This window comes from Ambystoma mexicanum, chromosome 5p (genome assembly GCF_040938575.1).
Source record: "Ambystoma mexicanum isolate Mex_15411 chromosome 5p, UKY_AmexF1_1, whole genome shotgun sequence".
Classification (NCBI taxonomy): Eukaryota; Metazoa; Chordata; class Amphibia; order Caudata; family Ambystomatidae; genus Ambystoma; species Ambystoma mexicanum.
The window spans coordinates 140989120-141007390 of NC_090930.1; positions in this window are offsets into that span (position 1 = coordinate 140989120).

Sequence of the window (18271 nt, forward strand, 5' to 3'; positions counted from 1 at the left end):
CCTTGATGTTGGGGCAGGCAGCGAGATGCAGGTAACAGGGCATCTGGGCTGTGCCACATGATGTTGACAGGGCATGGGGTGATAGCATGCTACTCTTCCCCTCTTCTTGGTCACACTCCCCCATGCAGGAGTATCTCTTGACTGTAGTGGCACAGGAGGCCGTGCAAGCACTTCTGCAGAGCTACGACCCTTTTTTGAACTTCAATGGGTTGGTTGAACGCCTATCTAATCCTAAATGTAAGGATGGGAGCAAGCTATGACCATCAAATAATATTAATGCAGTGCTGGTGGAGTTTGTCAAAATAAAAGGGCCATGCTAATAAACTTATTGCCATTCCTTACTTCTAAATACAAAATGTGTGGGACAACAATGTAGGTGCAAAAGAAAAGCGTTCAAGAAATGATACGTCAGGATAGTTGAGCAGTTGGCTTCCCTTACCCACGTTATGAGCAGAGGACAAGGCAGCACGTCGAGCTTCACACACACACTCTGGCCTCTTGGCCACAAGGAAACAGTTCAAAGCATAGGTATCAGAGTCTTCTGCCAAAGTCTCTCTCCCAATGACAGTATCTTATTGCAGAAGGCCTGACGTAACAAATAAGCACCAAAGTTCCTTTCTTTTCAGGATGTTCACATTCACATGTTTAGAATTGGTCTCCCTAGTTCGGGCACAGATCCCTTTAGCACAATGTTCACGATTGGCCTCCCTCATTCAGGCTCGGACCACGGATCTCCCTAGTTCGGGCTCAGATCCCTTTAGCACAATGTTCAAGATTGGTCTCCCTCGTTCAGGCTCAGTCCATGGATCTCCCTTGTTTGGGCTCATACCTCTATGTATCAAAACCCAAAGACTTTCGATTGTGCAATCGGTTTTGCTTGAACCATCACAGGACCACTTTGATTCACACCAATTCTTATTCTTTATCTTTTACTTTCGTTTCTACCACATCTTGGCTGAATATCTTACAGAGACCTTCAATTGAGCACAATCACGGTACCGGACCACTCTGTCACGATTAGTGTAACTTCTTTGCTACGGTTCAAACATCCATACGCCATTAGGTTGTCCTCGCATCTTACATCACACGCGTTCAGCAACCTTAATCCTTGCTCTTTGTATACAATATTGCCGCTTGCAAGCTTCACTTCAACACAGACCGGTCTTGCATCGGTTACCCCGACTCACCGGCTGTGTTGATCTTTCTGTGAACTTGGACCCAAGGACGGTACTATGGCAGCTGCTGCTTCTCTCCTCGATCAGCTGTGCAGGAGGGCCCTGGGTATCTCCGACACACAATGCAGGATTCTTCAGTCTGGTTTCCTGGCCTTCTGCTCTGAAATCCAAAGGTGTCTAGAAAGTAACGGCTTTACCCCGGAAAGGTCAAGGGTATCTCCCTCCTTGTGCACCCTTCTTGGTTTGCTGTCTTTCGTCCCTCGTTCTGCTGCCTTCTCGAAACTGGTGTTACTTCGTGTACTTTGCTTCGCTCAGAGTGTGCTCTTGTGCTCCTCCTTTTATCCGTGTGGGGAAGTTTAATGGATGTCAGGTGTGAATAATTACCATTAATTGCTTGACCTTGTCTGACCATAGTAGTGGGACATGTCAGGTCCTCGGCTCGTGTATGAGTCTGCTTTGCCCCAGAGTGGGCCATCCGTGTGAAAGTGTTCATGCAGGAAAAGGGGTGGGGGGTATAGATTCCATATATCCTCCTGGGTAGGATGAGGTAAAAGTTTTGCAGGGAAGAGAGGGATATCGCATCTCGCCATCAGGTGTCCCACTCCCCGAAGACCCCTCACCCAGGTGATCCTCCCGCATTGGTCCAACCCCAGGGTCTGGATCCAAACGCAATGGCCACTCCGTGGCCACCTGAGAGAGAGACACCCGGGGACTAGCGGGTGAGACACCTTCTGGTTTCTCACACAGGTGACAGAGTGTCTGGGCCACTTCTTATTCCCCCCAAGGTAGGGGCCACTCACAGGGCACAGCCGGCATCGGAGGGGGCCCAAGCACTCCTGTGGAGCTGGATCCCTCACAGGGTTCTGCATTTCTTGATGTAGCTCTGCAGGGAGGTGATTACCATTTTATTTTGTCTAGTTCATTTCTACTGCTGTTGCAATGCGCAGGGTCTCGTATTACTGACGCAGTGCAAGAATGACCTGGTGTTACAGGTGAGCAGTGGGATTCAGTCCCTCGTGTCAGCTTGTAATGCAGAATGCCTCTTATCCAGTGAATGGGGGTCTTAAGCCTCTCAAATCCAGCTCATGCAATTTTCCAGGCAGTGGTGATGCTAGTGCAATGTGCAGTGCACAGGGTGCAGGAGGCTCACATGATCCTGGCTCAGAATGCTGATGAGCACAAAGGTGGCAGGTCCACATTAGCAACAGTGTGGCCCTTGTAGGTGCATACAAAATTCTGCTGTGATGCGGAATGCCTGTTTCAGTGAAAGCGCAGAGTCCTTTCTTGTGCCTTGCTCCTCTATTTACTCACCGCCAATTGGGCCCGTAATCCGCAGGAGTCCATACACTTTTCTTTTATTGCGCCATCCTGGAGCACATCATTTTGCTATCCGCTCTGACATGGAGCACTCTCTTGCATTCACACAAAGCGGCCTGTGATTACTGCAGATGGGGCTGCCAGCACAGCATAGTGCTGCCCCGTAGTATTAGTGGGTGCGGGCAGCCTCTTTCCCCTTCATTTTGTGGCTCTGCCACTGAGCACTGCAAGCTCCTCTTCCACGATAGCTCTGCTGACAGGAGCAAGTGTTATTTATTGCAGGAGCCCCGGGATTGTTAGTGGGACTTTCTCCTATGTCTTATTTGCACTTCATTCTTTTCACTGTGCATGCAGCCCGAGTCTTCAGAGGTCCATTCACTTTATTCTCACTGCGCCATGCCGAAGTGCTTCTTTTTTTTTTTTATTTTTTATTTTATTGGTTTTTAGATCAAACCTTTAAAATATTACAACAAACACATACGGCAAACATTTAACACAACAATTTAAACGAAATCATGATTCCAACATTATCTTACTTCCTTCCAGTTACCTCTTGTGCCAGCCTACTCCGATCACACCTAAGGTCACTTAGTCAAACATGGCATTACACAATCTTTTTAGCTCACAGCCTATCAAGAGCATTTAGTCTCTCTTCAATTGCAGCCAAGAAGGAAGTCAGGGGCATTATTAATTTCATATCCAAACCATTACACATCATCTGCCATGATTCCTCCGCACATAAGGACTGATGGACATTATACCACCGGCTCATGTGAATTGATCTTATGTCTTTTAGTGCTGGACAGAAAAGCACAAGATGCTTAAGTGACTCCAGATCTTTTTCGCAAATGCGACAGGTGGAATTAGCACCTACATTACATGGCCAATGACTGGTCCTCTCCTTTGTTTTGAAGGCATTTAACCGGAATAATATGTCCAGTCTTCTTGCTTTCGAGTTTGGAAAGCAATTCAAATACTTTTGAGGCACGTTGAAGGCTCTTGCTTCGACCGGAGAGTCTTTCATGGCGCTAGCCGACTTTCGATCACTACATGTGGCAATCCAGTCGGCACGCCAGAGCTTCTCCTTTGCTGCCGTTGGATTTGCTAACAGCATTTCGATGCTGATGTTATATAGTGCCAACAGATCTTCACAACGTTTCACCCACTGCGATAGGATGTCACACCCTTTTGCTGAAGCCTGGTGTAATATCTTGAATTGCAAGATTCCTTCCTCTATTCTGGATTTCCGAAATAAGATTAGCTGATTCCAGCTGACACGAGCATGCAGTGATATTAACGCAAGTTCGTATCTTATGCAAGCAGTCGAGATCCCGATCGGTAAACTTAAAGCTTTCATCCAGAACATGTGCTCCAAGGATGCCCAATGCTTTGACGAACATCCAAATGCATTTTCCGCACTGTAGATCAGGATAGGTACCGCTTTCTGTTCATAAAAGTTACGCAGGGGGTGCATCGAAAAACGCCCAAACTTTCTGTGTATCACTAGACCCTGACAAGCTAGCTGGCCGCCTTTCCTTTTGGATTCTACTACCCAGGACTCATCACAGATACTAGAGTTCAGTATCATACCTAGATACTTCACACTTTTTGCAACCTTTAGCTGTACTTGATCTAGTTTCCACACATACTTTTTCGCATTTGCAGTTTGAGTTGTTCTTAAGTTCCCAAACACCAGTATTTCCGTCTTTGCTGCGTTGATCTTGAGGTTGTTCGAGCTTACATAACTGTGTACTGCGTCTAATTTCCGTTGAAGGCCAATCGGGGTTAAGTCTAAAATTACTAAATCGTCGGCATACAGCAGCCAACTTATCCGTGAAGCATTGAGCTTAGGTGGAAACGCTCTCACGGAATGGATAGCCTCACCGATATCAGAGATGAAGAGACTAAAAATTGCTGCTGCCAACGGACATCCCTGTTTGACACCCTTATGGGTCTTAATTTGTGCCGACAAGGAGCCTGATTGATCTAGGCGAATTGTAATGGAGGTATCTGTATGAAGCTCTTTAATCGCCGCTAAGAGACCCACTGGACAACCCCACACCTCCATTTTCTGCCAAAGCTTCTCGCGATCAATCATGTCGAAGGCGCTGGAGAAATCGACAAAAGCTAGGTACACCTTCGTGTTTGATCGGAGGGCTTCCATCTTCAGTAGGTTTAGGACCAGCAGGTTCAATGAGCATCCGACCAATTTTACGAATCCCGCTTGTCTTTCGTCAACTCTCTTTACTGTTGTAGCCCAGTTGAGCAATTTGGTTTTCAGCAACGATGCATAAATCTTGCCCAAGACATCCAGCAGCGCCACAGGTCGGTAATTTTTTGGTGATAATCTATCTCCTTTTTTGAATATGGGGACTATAATCCCCGTTTTCCATGAATTTGGCACATGTTTTTGTGTATTAATTCTTCCAAATAGGTCGAAACAAAAATCAGTCCAGAGATCAGGGCACTGTTTAATCATGAAATTCGACAGACCATCAGGGCCTGGTGCTCTGGAATGTTTAGCTCTCATGATTACCTCTCGGATCTCATCCTTCGCAAAGTATAGATCCCATGGTACTGAATTATGGCTTGAAGTGGTGGGTACTAGATGTTTATGGTATAACGCAGAAAAATGCTGCACCCACTCAGATTCAGATATCAGACATATTTGTAAAGCCTCTTGCGACGTTTCCATTTGGTTAATAGTTCGCCAGAACTCTCTACTATTCTTATTAATTAGGATCTTCAACATTGCCTCTGCGTCTTGCTGAAGTAATATACATTTGTGACTTTTTATCCAGTTTTTATAGGCTTGTTTGGTTATCCGATTTTTTGCTGTTATTTCATGGACTGGCCCTTTCTTGTTTTTTCGGATCTCAGCCCTCATCAGTCTTTTGCGCTGCATCACCAACAGGTCGAAGCAATGTTTCTTCTGGAAAGACCAGTTTTTCATCCCGATGTTTTTAGCTTTGAATTGAGACAGAATGGACACGTATTCAATCTCTTCGGGAGTTGATCTAAATTGAGTGCATATGTTGGCCACGTCACTTTCATCCAGTCTCACCCGGAGTCGATTTGATTCCACCAGAACTTTTGATCTCCATTTTTGATTTTGTTCCTCTTTTGAGTCTCGGAATGTTAATTCCAACAAATCTTGGTCACTGTTGCTCATGGTATGGATTTTCAAGGATTTTGCCCGCGCCTGCATGATATCTGAAGTGAACATATAGTCAATGGTCGAAAATTGACATTCACGCCGCCATGTAGGCTGAGCTGGAATGTCTCCTTGTGTACATCCGTTTAGCATCGATAGACCTCTAACATTCAGTTCTTCCAACCAGGTATTCGCGAGTTGTCTCTTACTTGCATTCTGTGGCTTACAAATATCAACATTTAAGTCGCCACAAACTAACAAGCAACCCCCTTTGTTTGTCTCCAGTAAATTGTCAATTATTAATGTCACCTGGTCGATGAACGAGTATGTTCCAGTCCGGTAATGGTTCCAGTATAGATTAATTATATGGATCGCCTCCCCCTCTTGTCGTATTGCGTTGCTTTTGCCAATCTCACATACTTGAATGTAAGGCGTAACATTAGAGGAATTTAATAACCGATAACCTGAAGATCGTTTGATCATCGTTAAGAGACCAGACATAGGGCGTCCCTTTTCTTCCTTGATAGTGGGGTTCAGTGCACACTCAAATTCAGAAGACACTGGCATTTCACACAACCACGTTTCTTGCAGGCAAATCAATTGTAGATCATGCAGCCAATCATTTTTTAGCAGATGTATGAACCCTCGCGTGTTCCATGAGGCAAAAGAACATAAGTGCGCCGCGCTGGCCTTTAGGCATTAGCTGTGAGTGTTAACGTTCAACGCCGAGGCCAACCACTTCCAGTCCCCCATCGTATCTCTGCCGGTGGGCTATTGATCATTATCGGAGTAGACATGTCTGCAGAGCCACCGTTGTTTATGGTGATTTTAATTTTCGCCATTGGACTTGTTCTCGCAATCGCTTCTTTTTTGCCTGCGCTTATACTTCCTCGCACAGCAACTGATGACCCCTCTTTAGGCGCCAGCTCATTCACGACAAGTTGCTCCTGCTGGGTTTGTTCTCTGGATTCAGCTCTATTTAAGCTTTCTTTGTCCACTAAGTTACCTTTTTGTGTTAACTGATCTTGGGCGATTCCGTCTTTCATCACTACTTTTTTGCATCTTACAGGATCCATTAATTTATAGGTGTCGAAACTTAGGGACAATAGCTCCTCATCTGACTCCAAAATTACATTTGCGATTATATTGGAATTTATATGTAGGATCACCTTATCCGTGCGTAGCTCCTCCGGAAATTCTATGATGCGCAGATCTTTAGAGCACAGGGATCGTAGCCTAGGCACATGGTGAAGCAGCCTTAGCACATTTGATCGATTCAAAATTAATTTTTCACCACATTCTAACCTCTCCAACATCAATTTAATTGCAGGGCTTAACCCTACCGGTTGGGCTGATTCATGGCCGTTCCTGTCTTTAAGTTTGATCTCCTTCACCTCAGGCTGATGGTGCTCGGTTTTCCGTGATCTAGGTAAATCATCCACCACCAATGCCGCGGCCATCTCACTTTTTCCTTTTGCGGCATTTATCCTTATCCAAGGAGGCACACCTGTGCCATCAACGTTATGACTCTTTGCAGCCGCGCTTCTCGCCAGCCGCTCTCGTTTTTCTTGTAAGGTGACAAACTCCGGGCTCTTAGGCCCTTGCTCCCCCTCTACAGCCTCACCTACGGGTAAAACTAGCACACATACCCTGTCACGAGACTCCGGTGTTATGGTATTTGGTGGCGCTTGTTGCTTTCGCGGCAACTGGTCGTGAGAATTAGAAATGCCTACTACTGGCATCCTGAACTCACTATTCCTTCCTGAGTTTGAAGGCAACATAACTGCATTGTGATCACACGGCACGACAGGAGGTATTAGCACAGGTACTTCTTGAATCGGATCCTCATAAACTGATAGTTCCAGTAACTCCTGATCGTCCAGCTCGGGTTCATCTTGTAGAGCATCGGATAGTGGCGTGGTAATTCCTGTCAAATCGACCTCAACTTGTTTATTCACCTTGATTGTGTCTGCTAATTTTATACTAGAAGTGATCGCTTTATCTACCAGTTGGAACATGTTGATGTTGCGAAGAAATTTTCGGGCTCCCTTTTGTTTCGACTTCTTACGAGCAGGCATGTTCTTTTCCTTTTTCGCTTGTGAGGGATTTTTTTTTCTTACTTCCCCAATGATTTTATTTTGGGCTTCGACCAATAAACCTCCAAAAATGGGGAATAGACCTGCAGGCTTTGTCGTGTCAACAGCCGCTTCATTCAGGCCTGTTTCGTCAGCCACCGCCTGCTGTGTAAACAGCGAGCCAGATGCTTGTTGACAGTCATGCAATGCGGGGTTTGATGCATTTTTAGTTTGCATAAACACTGAATGGAACGAGCATTCCAGTGAGCACAGCTGGTCTTCGCCTTTTTCAGATTCTTCGCTGATGTTCCTCGAATTTTCTTCACCAGGTGCCTCATGAAAAGCGGCTTCGTTAGTTGAACCTTTTGGTAAGCCAATTAATTCCATTTGCCGGCTTGTCGGGTTCAAGTTGGTTTGAGGGGACTGATCTTTCCTATGGAGTAATGGCGTTTGCTGACCGATATGTTCTGTGGACGTTGCAATAGTGAATGGAAGTGTGAGAAGAGTAGACTGCTCATGCATGACCACGGGAGCCAGGTTACTTGCTCTGCCCATCTCATCTCAATTTAGGTGTGTGTTTGGTTTGTGGAATAGCGCCAACTCTTCTTTTGCAACCTCCGCAAAAAGTTTTTTGTCGATCATGTCGTTCCGTTTGGCTTCATTAGCAGCTTTCATTCCTGCCAGTAGATTTTGGTTTATCTCCTCTTGTTTTGACTCCTGGCCTCTGTGCGTTAACTCTAATTGAACAAATTTTGAATTCACGAGAGCCAGCAGTGTTGTAACATCCTTCACATTTTCGTTTAATGTTTCATACAATTTAGTAAAAGGTGTCAGGGAGATTGCCATCGTGGATGTCAGGGCTATTAGTAGGTCATTCGATGGTACATGTACACACGGGGCTACAGATCCGCCACCAGAAATGTGCTGCGCATCGCGTGCAGATCGTGAGAGCCAAACGCGTTCTCTTATTTTTGGGAATAGACCCGCCACAAACGATGAATCTCTTGACATAGGCTCGTCTGGCTTATCGCTATTTGAGTTTTGACTTAACTGTGATTGATGTAATTGATGTTGTCTCTCAAACTCATGACCTTTAGTAGATTGACAGGGCAATCTTTTCTGGGAGTGTACCACCTTTTCCTCTGATGATTGTGGTGACTCCTCAGCGGATCCAATTCTTAATTTTTTATAATTATCAGATCCCCATATATCTCTGTTAACATTCGTCATGGATCTACAATGACTACTCTGGGAACATTTTTGTGTCACATTTGTATCTGGGGTAGCCATGTCCGTCAGTTTGCATGAGCGTGATTTATTTACATCGATCAAATTTTGCAAGACCGCAGAAACCACCTCCAACGAGTTCCTTCTATCGGTACATTTTACATTATCACTTACCGCACCTAGGCAGCATTCCCTTTGTGGTAAGATGTTTGGTGCTAGTAAAGGCAAATCGGGATCCATTGGATCTAAGGGGGTAGCAGGAACTGTTTGTGATGGTGATGGCGCATTCATGACCACGCCTTGACCAGCTTGTGGCGTACCATGCGAGTGCAAGAGCGTGGTTGCATCATTCTGTCTCCCAGACCTCATACTTGCTTTGGTTATTTTCATCACTTTGGTCATGCCAACATTCCGTATGTCCGGAAAGACCGCGGATGGGGGATCTACCGCGTCAGCAAGGACGGTTAGTCTGCTATCCAGCCATGCCTCTTCCAAGTCCAGCTGATGCTGCCGAGCCTCCGCGTCTGTGCCGTCATCACTCGCGGCCGCATCCGTCACAATGCAGCCACGCCCACCTGCATCATCGCTCAAGGCCGGGGTCGGCGCTGCCGTAGAAGACGCCCGGTCCACCACGGCATCCTCCCGAGGCGAACCCGCGGAGCCCGCGCTCCCCTCACCGTCTCCAGGCTGCGCCCGCGGGTCCGCCACGGTGGGCGAAGGGGCAAGCGCAACACCCAGGATGTTATCCATCAACTCATTACCCGTCGTGTAATCAACGATGCTCGTCCGAGACATGATCTCAGCGGGTTGGGTAAGCTCAGGAGGCGGGGGCGGAGGTAAGGAAGCGGAGATAGTAGATGAGTGTAGAAGCTCATTGGCTACTACTGTCTTGCCCAGGGAGTCTTCAAAAACCTCTTCAACGAGCACAACTGTCATATCCTCACAGGTTTCTAATATTGAGCCACATGAATAGTATTGGCTCACCTGTTGTTGGCGGGCCCGCTTGACAGGGTGGTCCTCATATGTTGCCAAGCGTTTGACTTGGGCTCTTGTCCTCGAGGCTGGTGTAACTGGATCCATCAAGCCGATTCACAGTGACCCGGCGCCCTGCGCCACTCGCCACAGCAAACAGTGTAGTCCACAGCCCTTTGGTCCTCAGGGCTTAGCGCCGCAAGGGCACTGGAGGTGGCCTTATGTACCAGGTGACCTAGGTCGGGTGACCTGACTCCTGGGTCAGTTGTTAAAGGTACAGGCACACGCACCTCCTCTTCAATTCTCTCTTCCTCCTGGATAGAGGCACTCGCCACAGCAAACAGTGTAGTCCACAGCCCTTTGGTTCTCAGGGCTTAGCGCCGCAAGGGCACTGGAGGCGGCCTTATGTACCAGGTGACCTAGGTCAGGTGACCTGACTCCTGGGTCAGTTGTTAAAGGTACAGGCACACGCACCTCCTCTTCAATTCTCTCTTCCTCCTGGATAGAGGCACTCGCCACAGCAAACAGTGTAGTCCACAGCCCTTTGGTCCTCAGGGCTTGGGGGTCTTAAGCCTCTCAAATCCAGCTCATGCAATTTTCCAGGCAGTGGTGATGCTAGTGTAATGTGCAGTGCACAGGGTGCAGGAGGCTCACATGATCATGGCTCAGAATGCTGATGAGCACAAAGGTGGCAGGTCCACATTAGGAACAGTGTGGCCCTTGTAGGTGCATACAAAATTCTGCTGTGATGCGGAATGCCTGCTTTCAGTGCAAGCGCAGTCCTTTCTTGTGCCTTGCTCCTCTATTTACTCACCGCCAATTGGGCCCGTAATCCGCAGGAGTCCATACACTTTTCTTTTATTGCGCCATCCTGGAGCACATCATTTTGCTATCCGCTCTGACATGGAGCACTCTCTTGTATTCACACAAAGCGGCCTGTGATTACTGCAGATGGGGCTGCCAGCACAGCATAGTGCTGCCCCGTAGTATTAGTGGGTGCGGGCAGCCTCTTTCCTCTTCCACGATAGCTCCGCTGACAGGAGCAAGTGTTATTTATTGCAGGAGCCCCAGGATTGTTAGTGGGACTTTCGCCTATGTCTTATTTGCACTTCATTCTTTTCACTGTGCATGCAGCCCGAGTCTTCAGAGGTCCATTCACTTTATTCTCACTGCGCCATGCCGAAGTGCTTCATGTTGCCTTTCGCTGCAACATAGATCACTTTACTATTCGGGATGTTCCATGGAGTATCTCTGTTGCTCCGAGCGCGACGGCTGCTCTGTTTCTTTCTTTTTAATATAAAGTTCACTGCCACTTGGCCCAGCACATATGGAGAGCGCCGAACGGCAAGGTGCTGGCACCAGAGCTTTACACATTTCACTGCCATGTGGCCCAGGTTGTTCCGAGGTGGCATTTACATTTTCTTTGTATGGCGGCGACATGGGGTGCTATATTTCTTTCACTGCCGGGTGGCCCGGGATATTTTACTGAGAAGCAGGGTCTCTCTCTTCAATTTCAATAGCTCCGGTGACAGTCGTACAACACACTCACCGCCGGAGGCCCGGGATTTCACTCTGAGCCTGCCGCCTTGGCGCACTGGCTGGCCGCCACACCGCAGTCTCAGCTCCTGCTTACTATGTAAACACTTCAAGAGCAGAGCCACCCCAAAGCCCACAAGTAAAAAGAAAGAAGCACTCAATCAGAATAAGATGCCACAAGCGACCAAATTACGTGTTGAAAGAATCCTTCAAACTGTTGAAAGCAATCCCAGACAAATATTGACTCCATAAGAAGACAGAAGTGTTCTTTGCTTCCCTTCTATTGCCAGGCATCCAGGCTGAAGCCAGTGCTAAATGGTTGCAGATAGTGAGATAGTGTAGGGGGAAATGATCCAGTTGGCAATTGACATGGAGCAGGGTCTAAATTCGATAACAAGTGAGCTGCAAGCAATAAGGCCGATGACTCTGCAGAATAGAGACGTCTTGGACTGATTGGCGGCCATGGAAGACGGTATGTACAAGAAGATCGAGTTGTCATGTTGCATGTTTACTGCCCCAAATGATGCAAACAACGGGCCTTTGTCCCACATAATAGGGGCCCTACACAAGTTGAAGACCGGCATGGAGAAACAAGTAGGAGTGGAAGCTGAGGACTGGTTCGATGTCATGTTCTCCTGGGCCCCAACTTGGCTAGGAATAGCAGTGATGATATTGATCCCAATCGTGGTGTTACTGTTGCTAATAGTTTGCACGTGCCAGATGGGTTTACGATGTTGCACTAAGACTCTCCCAAACAGTTGCATGATGATGGTTTCGATAAGGGCAGGTGAAGCTCCTCCTATCACAAAACACCAGTATTCACAAACAGACAGTCCGGAAAGACCACACATGGTGAGAATTGAACACCATATAGATCCCCTGGGAACATTAAGTTCACCTCCACCCGACCCAGAAAACTACGTAGAGCAATGGGTCGACTTATCTGGAGATAGTGATTCCCTTTACCTTACCTGTACACCAGAAATATATGCCCAAGATGGGGGACGTTTACATCATGCATGTAGGGAATGGGTGCCCAAAGATGACGATTATACAAGAAGGGAAGCTACTGGGTTAGTTAATAAAGGATTAGCTAAAGCGGGGAATGTCGGGATGCACACACAGCTGCCATGCCTGCCCAAATGATTCAGACTCAGAAAAAACTATTAGCGCATGAGAAAGAGAATGTGTGTGGCTGCATGGGGGGTGGAGAGCGCAAGTGGAAATAACAAATGTATTTGTTTTATAATAGTCGTAAAAGCATAGGTAGGCCCAAGTAGAGGGCATGGATGATATTGTGTAGCAGTAGTGAAATATAAAGTTTAACGATGATGATGTAAGCACAGGACCTGAGTGTGGGAAATACAGAATCATCGCCATATGAGGCCTAGCATTTTGGTTTTCCCTGTTGGAGGTGCAGCAGCGCGCCACAATGGAGAGTTCAAATAACTTTTCCTTTGCCAAGCCCCAGTAGTGAAGCTGAGAATGGTGGCATTCACGCCACACAGATAATAGTTATATTGTATTACGCTGTAAGTCTGCGAAACCAGAATGGAATGTGAATGGCTGAGCAAGGGAAGGGCTGTGCCCGTCCCAAAGGGCAAACCCATGGGAGCCAGGTTAGAGGTCTTGGGCTGCCAACATATTCAGTCTAGATTTAGGGCACTAGCGACCCTAGAACAATGGCCATCCCAATTGAACTGCTGAGCGGCTTGAAAATAGAGTGCATAATTCCCTCAGAATTGTGCCGATTAATATGGTCATTTATAGAGCCTGGGGTGGGCAACTGATAAAGGGGGAGCGAGAAGCAGAACATCCCATGAGTCATGATACATGGAGCAAAAGGTGATGTCAACAAATCTATAGTCCTGCACCAGGGAGGCATGGCTGGTGTGTCCACGTGTCTGGTATCAAGAGAAGTGCACTGTTATTTCAAAGGGCCAATTTGAGCTCAAAGTTGTCCACTGTGCTCATGCTAATGACCAGGTGCACACCATATGACTAGGCCGATGGGACGGTTAACACACAAGGTAACTTGCCAATCCACTTGCTGAGAAACCAAGGTTACAGACTGGGGAAACCATGTGTTAGAGGATAGAGGTAGATTAGGATGTGACCAATTGGTCAAGAGACTAATATGAGACTGGTAGTATGTATACAGGTGATAGCCAATGAGGGTGGGAGGATAACACTGTGTATTGTTTGCATCATGAGTGACGATGACCTACCTTAAAAGCCTCGTACCTGCTTTGAACTAACAGAGAGCTCCATGCCAGTTTGGTTATGTCACCTTTTTTCCTTTTTGTATACAAAATAAATCTTGTTTTCATTGCAAAGAGGTGCACTGAGCCTTTTCCTTAGAGGAGTGGGTTTCATTGTCTGGTTGTCTGGAGGACATGCTTTACACCTTGTAAGGTGCTCTGAAACCCTCTAATCAAATAAAATAAATAAATAGTTGCAAAGATTTAGGAAGGGGATTTCCTTCATAGGATGGTATCTACCACCTAATTGAAATATTCAAAAACAATCATGTTGGTTATGGTATTTCGAGTCAGGGTGAAAGATTTCAAGTTGCAAGTTACTTGCAAAGCATTAAAAGTCACTGGTCACCACAATGCTACACACACCGATAGCGCACGATTTCATATGCACCAATAGTCAATTATCAATAGCCAATTTCCCATTCTGAGCCCTGTTTCGAGGATAATAGTAAAAGGAATGCAAGTACAGGAAAGTGCAGTAACGTGCAGAGTGGAGTCAGTTGCTGCCCAGACTGCTGGTGGTGTTGCACCATCTGAGAACTTTAATCAGACGTGCCATGCTGAGTGTGAGCGCGGGCGCATGTGGAGGAAAGTGCAGTTAACGCAGAACGTCAGAGCCAGTGGAGACCTCTTGAAGATGTATTCATCGAATCAGGCTGTTTTTGGGTAAGTGGACAAAGCGGCAAATGTGAAGTTCACCCTTGAGGGAAGATGACCCTTGCCACTTGTCTAAAAAGATTACTAATTATTTTCCAGCAAAAACAATCTGGTTGATGTACACAGGAACGTCGTTTCAGCAAAATGCCAGGAGTAGCGGAAGTGACATCACACGACCATTGAACCCTAATGACATCACAGGAAGTGATGTCATTTGACCCCACCCCAAAGTGATATCGCGGGAAGCGATGGAACACGACCCTTCACCCGTTGACAAAACAGGAAGTGGCATCACATAGCATTGTACACTATGAAAAATATGGTTACAATATCACTATAATGTGATGTACATTTCATTCAAGAATGGATCGCCTTATGTATCATTAAGATCAGTGTGTATAGGCCCATATTACCAAATTACTGTGAATGCAAGCAGACGTCCATGACCAAACGATAATGATGTGTTATTATATAGCACTTACGCTTAAGCGCTTTATATAGAAAACTTATACACCCAATATCACCCAACCTCTGTTGGTACTCATTTATCGACCTCAGAAGGATGAAAGGCTGAGTTGAGGTGTTTAAGAACAGACTAAATCAGTGACTCTCCCCCTGAGGTGTGCCTGAAATAAACCTTTAATGAGTCTAGCACTTATTTTATTGAATTCCAGAAAGACACATTATTTGGTATTCCTATTCTTTCTTATTTAGGGTCAGTGCTGAAGGTGTTAGACTTGTGGCACTCCTGTTCTTATTTTTCTTCTTTTTTTTTTTAAGGGGCCTGAACAAGAAATCCAGCCACTCCAGAAGTAAAGAGCCACATGGTGCTGGCCACAGCCCGGGAGCTTTCATTACAAAAAAAAGAAGTATATTACACAGCCACAGTAGTGGCTGTGTAGTTATGGTTAAATTGCTGTTTCCATCGGATGAGCACTTTTTGGGCGGCCTATAACTCCGCTCCACTTGGACGAATCCTCACCAATCTTTGCAAAAAAAGTATATGCGCCACTCTGAATTGTTTTGCAAAGTTTGGAGATGTTTGGTCCAGGGGGGGCAAAGTCATAGGGGGGGCCCAAAACATCTTTTTTTCCCATAGACTGAATGGGGGAAAACTTTGCGCACGGCTACAGGCCAAACCGCTGGACGGATTTCAACCAAATTTGCGCAAGTAGCAGGGGCTTGGTCGCGAAAGTGTGCTTTTGTAAATTTTGTGCCAATCCATCCAGTAGTTCCCTTAAAAACGATCAAAAAGTATGTCTCTACAATTTAGTGATATCTATGTCGCTCCGCTGTGTTACTCACCACTCCGAGTAGGCCGAAGATACAGAGATAATGACCTTGGAGATGTTGGTGGTATAAGATTCCAAACTCAGCCTTCCATCCCAGCTCCCCTGAGTACAAGACTCAGGCTTCCTCAAAGAGGGGCTCTTTTCCACAATGTACCTCTCTGCTGTTTTAGTTAGAACAGACAGAGATGTCAATTGAATAAAAGAGCGGGGAGAACACACACCGCCAATACCAATGCTGAAAAAGAATACCAAGATATTAGACAGTGTTGATATTATGCAAATAGATAGAACAGATGAAATTATGGGACAACTACCTATATAGATATTGGAGTGGAGTTGAATTTCCCCGGGAATTATCTAAATAAAGAATAACACAAATGAGTGGAATTGAACTAATTCAGTATCAGTTCCCACTATAGCTATAGGATTGATAAACACTGACCTGAAATAAGATAGTAGAGTAAGAGGAGTCCAGGATCTTGAAGACAACGACAGGAGAAAATAACAAACAGGGAGGTTAGTACAGGTAAGTAACCCCGAACGGCACGAGGGACGCACTAGTGCCGGGTTGGTGCAGTTCAGGAGGGCGTTCATGTGCACTTAAGAGCAATCACAAGAAAAGTCACTCAATGTCCTAGAATCAAACAGAAGGAAATATCCAAGGAAGGCAATAGGTATGTACCTGAGTACACAAGTATAGTTGAGTAGCTGTTGAGATGATCCGGATAGGAGACGGCAATTGAAGAGCAGAGCGGCGGTTGGGAAAAACCACCAAAGAAGAAAGCCGTATCCAGTAGCGTTCCGAGTCCAGCAACCAGATGAGCACGACAGGAATAAAGGATGAGACGAGGCAATCTAAAAGTCAGGCAAAGGGTCAAAACCAGGAGTTCAGATAAGGATTCGTGTAAGGAAACACAAAGAGGAAACGGTACAAAAACCGCGTGTAGCTGATAACGCTAATTAGCAGCAACGGGCCCCTTGGAAGACGGTGGTTTTATAGTCATGAGAGGGGCGTGGCTTGCTGTACGTCTTCCACGTACAAGACGTGTCAGGTGACCTGGAGTGCATCAACGTTTGTACAGACGCCATAGTAGCTTGTACCTGGACCATAGAGGAGCCTGTAAAGAGGTTGTACTTTGCAAGGATGCCCGCGGGGAAGTCTGAAGTGTAACAGTATCCTCCCCCAAAGACACCAGCAACCCCCCTCACCATCCACCAAGATCGGCGAAGGAAGAGTAGGCAGACGGGTTCCCGGGATGAAAGGCTTGATCAAGGAGACGTGAAAGACTGGATGTATGCGCCAAGATCGCGGCAGAGAAAGCTTAACTGCCACAGGATTGATGACGTCAGTAATGACATAGGGTCCCACAAATTTGGGCAGAAGCGAGCGTTTGCCTGCAATTCGCAAATTGCGGGACGATAACCACACCTTCATGCCACTGCGATAGACTGGAGCAGGTGATCGATGTACATCGGCAAACTTCTTGGCACGATCTTGAGCTCGGAGTAAATGACAGCGTACGTCCCGATGAATCTTATCGAGATCTCTGATGCAATCTTTTGCTGCAGGATTAATGGCCAGTAATACCGGATCAAGTGGAAGTGCCCTAGGATGACCACCATACAGGGCAAAAAAGGGAGAAACTCCAGTTGATGTATGCATAGAGTTGTTATATGCAAATTCTGCATAAGGTAAAGAAGTAAACCAAGACTGTTGGTACTGAAGGCATAAACAGCGTAGATACTGTTCGATGGTAGCATTAGTTCTCTCAGTCTGCCAATCCGTTTCAGGATGGTAAGCCGAGGAATACCTGTCCTCAATACCCAAAGAAGCTGTAAGAGCCTTCCAGAATCGTGACGTAAATTGCGTGCCACGATCGGAAACAATAACCGAGGGTAAGCCAAAGAAACGAAACACATTCGTCAAGAACAGTTTAGCCAATTTTGGAGCTGCAGGCAAACCCAACAAGGTATGAACAATGCATATTTAGTAAAGTAGTCAACGATTACCCAAATAGTGTCATAGCCCTGAACGTCAGGAAGTTCCACAATTAAATCCATTGACAGCATCTGCCAAGATTTGTACGGCGCAGGAAGAGGTTGCAACAATCCAACTGGTTTGGCTCTAGAAGTTTTACACTGAGTGCATATGGAACAAGTCAAAATGTAATCCTTTACATCACGAACCATGGAAGGCCACCAAGCCCAACGCCATAAGGCTTCAAGAGTTTTTTGACTTCCTGGATGTGCAGCAATCAAGGAATCGTGAGACCACTGAAGAGCTAATTCTCTAGCTTGACCTGAGGGTATATAGACGCATCCTTGAATGAATGGCATACCTTGAATGATGTCTAGATTGAGGTCAATGATCTCTTTTGGATGTTTTGAAACCCAATCAAGGATGATTGAACGCAAAGAAGGTTGAACCGAACAACCACAGACAACCTTGTTTGGTTGGTGAGGGCGCTAGAGGGCCAACCAAGATGGCCGCTCTTGCTTGAGCTCCCACTCTGCCCGCAATCAATCCGACAGAATCCTGCGGTTCCCAGCCCCGATCCGCTGATAAAAAACATCCACCAGCTTCTGATCACGTCGTATCCCCCTC